Source organism: Sinocyclocheilus rhinocerous, unplaced genomic scaffold (genome assembly GCF_001515625.1).
Source record: "Sinocyclocheilus rhinocerous isolate Xijiao unplaced genomic scaffold, SAMN03320098_v1.1 scaffold615, whole genome shotgun sequence".
Taxonomy (NCBI): Eukaryota; Metazoa; Chordata; class Actinopteri; order Cypriniformes; family Cyprinidae; genus Sinocyclocheilus; species Sinocyclocheilus rhinocerous.
The window spans coordinates 992,363-998,642 of NW_015631049.1; positions in this window are offsets into that span (position 1 = coordinate 992,363).

Here is a 6,280-nt window from a genome sequence, read left to right on the forward strand (position 1 = left end):
CCAATCAGAGCACACCTCGCTTTTCAGACCGATGAGCTTTGTAAAAATCGGCGCGTTTGAGATGCTAAACAAATCGCGATTCAATTAGGGGTCGTTTATATGAATGTATGTCTGAGGGGAACTTTGTCTTTAGAAATGTTTAGATGGTATTTTTTTCTTTTTGTTGCAGTCTGGAGTCCTGCATATTAAAGTTCATAAGTGCAACGCTGCTTTGTTTACAGCGGAAACCAAGAAAACACTTTAAGTGCCACCTGCTGGCAGAGCGTGAATCTGCGTCTCATTCAGCTCTGTTGTTTCTGTTTCATGCAGATATATTTTATGCATAGTTTCACAAAACTGAAGTCAAACCATTCTGTTTTTGCTTCAAATTTAGAAATTATACAATCTAATTTAGATTAAAAACTGCTTATGTTGCATGTATGCAGCATCTTTGTTTGGATCATGATTAAAATGCAGTGGTTGCCTCTCATTTTAAATGGAAAGAGCACAGACAAAGCCTTAGTTTGTTTATATGAAGAGATTTATTTTATTTGTGTTACTTATTTATTTGATTTGGGGCTTGTTTTAAATTTTCTATTTAGTTTTGTTATTTACATTTACATTAAATTTACATTTTGTTATTTAGCAAACACTTTTATCCAAGGCAAATCCAAGGCCTCAACAAATGAGGACAATAGAAGCAATCAAAACCAACAAAAGAGCAATAATATGAACAGTTCAGAATGTGTTCCTGTGTACCATTCACCAAGGTTTCCTTCCGAAGTATAGCGACATCAGAAGTGAAATGAAACCTTTGCTCACAGATCACACAGTAACTGATGAAGCACTGCTGAAACAAGTAACAAAGATCTCAAGTGAGGAAAGTGAATGCCAATGAAGATTAGGCCAAGCCATACAGCGAAGACAGACACAAATTGACTCAGGGTTCGACGAGAGTGAATCAAACTCCAAAATGCAGAAAAAGACAAAGACCATACAAAAACTAAGCACTCAAGTAGAAGCTTTAAAAAGTACAATCGACACTTTAAAACAAGCTAAAGAGCCATGTCGCTGCTCTACACAGATGGGAGCTGGTTCACATGTTGAATGTAGACCAACGCCAGTGAGAAGAGGAGGGCCATATGGGTGTCCAAGTTGTATAGAGGAGAGTAACAGCTCATGCAACCATTGCTTTATCTGTGGAGAAGAAGGACACAGGGCCATTGGATGTAGTAAAATAACAAGGGGTACAAGGAATACTCACCACACTGCTGAGCTGAGATTGTCAACTGGAGGAAGGTCTCCAGAGAACAGAATGCGAGAAGCCAGTGCAAACAGTGCAGCCTGCTCTTCCGTGTCTTGAAAGACTAACTCAACGCAGAACAGAGTAGCAGAGCTAATTGGAAGCAAATATTTGTTAAAGTGTAAAATCAATGGTTATGCTGTAACAGTGAGTCTCCCTGGCAACAGTGATCCACAACTAGCCATTCAAGTTCCTTTCCGCATTCCAATAGGAAACCACACCAGCCATGGCATTACCTTACCACGACGAACAACAATCGGGAGCCTACAGTCCATTAAGAACATTGTGGAGACCGACCAAATAACAGAATCAGTTCCTGTGGAAGTTAACATTGCAGAGAAGAAGGAGCCGACAGCAGCAGGATTACAGTGACCGAGCATTGGGAGCCACCTGTGGATCTAAGTCACTTGACAAAGGAGCAACAAACGATAGCAAAGAGAATGTTGTACGAAAAGTCTAGGGCATTTGCACGCAATGACGAAGACGTGGGTTGTGTCCCAAGTTTACAAATGTCCATCAACTTGTTTGACAACATTCCTGTTCAAAGAGCATACTCTTCAGTCCCCAAGCCACTGCATAAAGAAGTGAGAGAGTACATCCAAGACCTCTTGACCAGAGGTTGGATTGTGAAGTCAAAGTCCCCCTACTCTGTGCCAGTGGTATGCGTCAAAAAAAAGGATGGAACACTTTGACTCTGTGTTGACTACAGACTACTTAACAAGAAAACCGTCCCTGATAGGCATCCCCTGTCTCGTATTCAAGACCTCACTGACACGTTGGGAGGGTATAGCTGGTTCTCGATTTTGGATCAAGGGAAAGCTTATCACCAAGGCTTTATTACAGAGGGATCACAACATCTGACTGCTTTCATTACTCCTTGGGGCCTTTATGAGTGGGTACAAATTCCATTTGGGTGAACAAATGCATCCGCTGCCTTTTAACGAAGCATGGAAGAAATGCTGGATTCCCGGCGGGATGAATGCTGTATCCCTTACCTCGACGATATCTTGTGTTATGCAAAAACTTTTGAAGAACATGTGGAAGGACTATGGAAGGTGTTGCAAGCTTTACAGAGACATGGAGTTAAGCTAAGACTGACCAAGTGCGAGATATTCAAGAAAGAAGTGCGATATGTTGGACGACTGGTCAGTGCTGAAGGAGTCAGGAAAGACCCTAAAGATTTGGATGCCGTACGAGCCTGGAAAGCAAAGAAGCCTACAACAGTTGGAGAAGTCCGGAGGATGCTGGGATTTCTTAGTTACTATCAATCTTATGTTGAGGATTTCTCTCGCATTGCCAAACCAATATATGATCTCTTGCAAGTGAAACAAGGGACGGGGTCTGTCAAAACAAAACCTAAGGCAGATGGAAAGAAGAATGTTCAACTACCATCACGAATACCCATTGAGTGGAAGGAAGAACATCAAAGAATACTGTGCAGATTAGTTGAAGCTTTGACTACTCCACCCGTACTTGCGTATCCTGATTTTGACTTGCCATTCACACTTCATACCGATGCCTCAGAACAAGGACTTGGAGCTGTACTTTATCAATGGCAAGCTGGAAAAATGAGAGTCATCGGATATGGGTCAAGAACACTGACACCAGCAGAGCGGAATTACAGACTCCATTCAGGGAAACTAGAATTCCTTGCACTGAAGTGGGCAATCTGTGAAAAGTTTCAGGATTATCTATTTTATGCCCAGCACTTCACTGTTTATACAGACAATAACCCCCTGACCGACATAATGAGTACTGCCAAACTCAACGCTGTGGGGTATAGATGGGTTGGAGAACTCTCAGACTTCAGGTTTGATATCAAGTACAGACCTGGAAAGGTAAATGTTGACGCTGACATTATTTCCCGGTGCCCATTGGATATCAACCAGTACATTACAGAGCGCACAGAAGAGTTGTCTAGTGAGATCGTCAAAACTACATGGGAGGGCACTAGGGCTGCAGAAAAAAAGGACGTTGCTTGGATTGCTGCTCTTAACCAGGCCCAGGAAGATCGACTTGAGAGTAATGCTGGTGAAGTATTAGGAAAGCTAAGTCATGATGAACTACGGAAAGCACAGAGACTGGACCCAGATATTGGTGAGATTATTAGGCTGAAAGAGTCCAATGCAAGCATCACTAATGACATGAGGCACAGAGCCAGTGGACCTGTGAAGAAACTAATGCAGGAATGGTCAAGACTACACCTGGAGGAAGGATTATTGTACAGGAGAACAGAGCAACTATATCAATTCGTCTTACCTCCTCAATACAAACAGGTAGTATTCCAGCACTTACATGATGACTTGGGCCTTGTGGGAGTACAGAGAGAGTAGTACACCTTGCCAGAGACCGACGAAAAATGGAAGGAACATCTACCACAGATTGTGCATGCTTACAATTGCACACGACATGAAGCGACAGGATACTCACCGTTTTACCTACTCTATAAACGACACCCACGATTACCCATTGATCTTGTGTTCAAAGTGACCAACGAAGAGAAAAGTAACGATCCAAGAGGACATGCCAAACAGTGGGCAGAGTGAATGGCAGAAGCTTACCGAATTGCTTCAGAGAACAGTAAGAACTCAAGTGCCCGGGGAAAACTGTACTATGACAGGAAGTTCAGAGGAGTTGTCCTTCAGCCTGGTGACAGAGTACTCGTGAAAAACCTAAGTGATAGAGGTGGACCAGGAAAATTGAGATCATATTGGGAGCAAACTGTGTACATTGTCAAGGAGCAGATAAATGATGGACCAGTCTACCGAGTGGTCGCAGAGACGGACAGCTCAAAATCAAGAGTTCTACACAGGAATCTGCTGCATCAGGTCAGTGATTTACCAGTAGAGATGCCAGAGGGAGCATCTAAACAGAGGGCCAAGAGAAACAAAACAAGACCACAAGATGAGACAGGATCACCCTGTGACTCTGATAGTGATGAGAAACAGGATGACGAGAACTACTATTGGCTAAGGGTACGAGACACCCGAGAGAACAACCAAAGACTTACTATTAACCAACCTGCCGAGGAATCTACCTGTGATCCTCCACAACGACGATACCATACACAACCTGAAAGAAAAAGACAAAGACAGTGGACAGAGACCCTGGGAGCACAACCTAGGGAGAACAAGAAACCTACCTGTGATACTCTGTGACGACGATCCTGTGAACAACCTAAAAGAGAAAGACCAAGAAAACAGACAGAGATTTGGAGAGAACAACCTACAGAAAATGAGACTCACCTGTAATCTTCCTGATGGGAATTAATTTACCTGTGAAAGACAAGTGACATGGACACGATCTGAAGAAGATGAGGAACAGGTTGAGGGAGAATGTAGTCAGATAGATGAAGGTGATATACCTAAGCAAGAAGTTCTCAAAATACCTACCTTGAGTGCAGATGAAATTGACCAAACAAGCTAAGTCCGAAAATCCACACGTGACAGAAGACCCACACCTAGGTTAATTTATGAAACACTAGGTCAGTGTAGTAAATCAGCTCACAAGGGAAATATTTATGACTAATTATATCTCGTTATGATTAATAATAAATATTTAGATTAGATCTTAGAATTAACTGTAGCAGAATCAATATTACAATTATTTGATCTGTCCGTCCACCGAGCAGACAATATAATCATTTATCAATTCAAGGAAAGGTTATTTTCCTGGCCAAGAAAGGATAACTTTCCTGCATACAGTACTAGCATTAACTTAGCATGTAGCAAGGGATCAAACATTCAGTGATTTCGAATTGTGAGCAGCACACAGAGGCAATCAATTGTGAATATAAGGGATTTAATAAATGAAACTATATCTAACATATACTTGAACTCTGAGTTAACTTACCCTGAGATTGGAAACTCTGAGTTCTTAAAAATGTTCATGGTATCCCACGGGCAAAAAAAACAAAACAACAACTAATTTTAAGTGTATTTTTCTTATTTTGCAAATGATTTGCAAATGGGGTAAGAAAAATAATCTTGTTTAATTTTGCATTAATATTATTTTTCTTACCCCTGTAGTAAATCAGCTCAAAAGGGAAATATTTATGACTAATTATAACTGGTTATGATTAATAATAAATATTTAGATTAGATCTTAGAATTAACTGTAGCAGAATCAATATTACAATTATTTGATCTGTCCGTCCACCGAGCAGACAATATAATCATTTATCAATTCAAGGAAAGATTATTTTCCTGGCCAAGGAAAGTAGCTTTCCTTCTTTATGCAGTGCTAGCAGTAATTTAGCATGTAGCAAGGGACCAAACATTCAGTGACTTCGAATCGTGAGCAACGCACAGAGACAATTGGTTGTGAATATAAGGGATTTAATAAATGAAACTATATCTAACATATAACTAACTAAGCAAAACATATATATACAGAATGAAGCAAAGTAAGGAAAAGAGAGAGAAAAGCAAAAGAATGGCATTATTTCACATCAATTAACCACAACCTAATGAGAATCATCAAAGAACCAAAAATCACCTTAAAAGGGGCTCAAGCTTACACACGCATCTAAATAGTTGTAAACGGTTACTTGCATTGGCTTCGTTGCTGAAACAAGAGTCCTGATGCGGTAGACATGGAGGTTCTTGATGGGTTCTTTAGGAGTGAGCTAGAGGTTTTCCTCTGGTTCTTCTGAAGATAGGAAAGTCCACAGCGAATCGAAGTTACTTGATAAAGATAAAAACTGCCGGAAAATCAAACTCCAGAGGAGAGTCTTGAGGAGTCTTGGATAGTGTCGTCTCAAAAGAAGAGGTTTTTTGAGCAAAGATCAGTGCGAGCAAATGACTTTTGAGAGTTCCTATCCACATCCACCTTTTGGGTGGAATAGCCAATACCAGGCGTGACTTTTTGAGCGGGAGAAGTTTTCTTTGTCTCCCTTTATGGCCCATTTGCATGTTTATGGCCGGTCTGGAGGATTGGTGCAGTTTTACCCAAAATATGGTACAAATAGTATGATGCATTTCACGATCACATAGTGTA